The sequence below is a fragment of the Ochotona princeps genome, chromosome 13 (assembly GCF_030435755.1).
Source record: "Ochotona princeps isolate mOchPri1 chromosome 13, mOchPri1.hap1, whole genome shotgun sequence".
Lineage (NCBI taxonomy): Eukaryota > Metazoa > Chordata > Mammalia > Lagomorpha > Ochotonidae > Ochotona > Ochotona princeps.
This window is the reverse complement of record NC_080844.1, coordinates 64,897,938-64,899,429: the sequence shown is the minus strand read 5'-3', so window position 1 is coordinate 64,899,429 and position 1,492 is coordinate 64,897,938.

Genomic DNA, 1,492 nt, shown 5'->3' with positions numbered 1-1,492 from the left:
CAGCCATGCTGGGGACAGCCTGTGACAAGGCTTAAGGAAAAGGTATAGGGACTCCACACCACGAGAGGACTCCCCTCCCCCAGGGTTGTAGGTGGGACCCCAGCAGGTGTCTGGCCACGGGCAGGGCTGGCACCGAAGCAGCTTAGCTAGGAAAGGGGCCTGATCCTCCAGGGCCGAGAGGCTGGGCACATCTGGGCTCTATAGCGTTGATACAAACTTCTAGCTCTAAACACTTCTACTTTTTCTTCTTTTTCTCTGTTGAAACACTTTAAATGCCATGAGCTTTTCAAAAAAGTATTATTGTTCTCATTTAAGTGATTGAAATATGTTGTGGGAAAACATGGATAATTTCAGAATTCTAGGTTGTAAGACACTTGTGTTCAATCTTACACTGTGCCAGTGTCTGCCAGCCTGCTCCTGCCGCCATCCCTAGACTGCACTCGGTGTAGCCCGTCACCACTGGCCGGGGGGCCCCTTGGGACAGTGATCCTGGCCCTGGTCCCAGATAGTGCCACGTGATGCCTGCCTCCCCAGCGGCCTATGCTCTGTTAAGGGATTGCTCAGTGACCTCATGGTTTTCCCACTCCGGCAACCTGCTCCTTGAGTGCGTCCTCGCTGGTGTGTTCCTTCTACCCAGAATGCATTTCCGCTCCTCCCCTGAGGTCTTCCTGCCCACCTCTCAGGGTGCTGTCTCCTGACCCCTCCCCTTGCTTATCCTACGGCCCCCCACCTTTCTTCCCCAGCATGTGCGTCCTGATCATGCTCTTGTCACATTACGGGAGGATCACCTGTGGTTATCTCCCTGCCTTGTCTGCACAGGCACACGCCAGCCGACCCAGCGCAGCGTGGGGAGTCCTCCCGTGTGGGGAGGACGACAGGCTGATGGGCTTCTCAAATTGCCTTTCAGGCTTTTGAGACACAAGATGGCGTCGTAGACTCCAAAAAATTTAATCTCCAAAATCAAAGCTAAACACGTTTGATGAAGTGACTCCATCCTGCAGTGTCTACGTCACTAATGATTGAAGTCGGTGCTGACACAGAGTTTGTTCTAAAGCAATTCCTGGGTGAAACATTCTCAGGTTGCAAAACTCCCCCCAGCACGCAGCAGGATTTCCATGAGCCCCCAGCCGACCTGGAGTTCATTCAAAGAGCAGCATTTGAGAGCCTGTCAGCCAAACGTGGGTGAGGTTAATGCACTGCATAAATGCTCAGAGTCGGGGTGTCCAGTGCACCCACAGTTGCTCCGGCTCTGCCCCTCTGAGCTCAGGCAGCCTCTGGGGTCTGGTGTCTCTGATGCACTGTAGTTCGGACCCCAAACAAATGTCTCCCACCTACCCAGCCCTGTTTGTCATCTTGCTGCGCCCTGGCAGAGTCTCAGATTCAGATTCCTGCTCCAGGACTCGGAGCTGGCAAAGGGATTTGAGACTTTTGGAGCCACTCCCCTCCTCTTTAGTTCAGAGTAACACAGTTCAACAAAGAACTGGAGCGACTT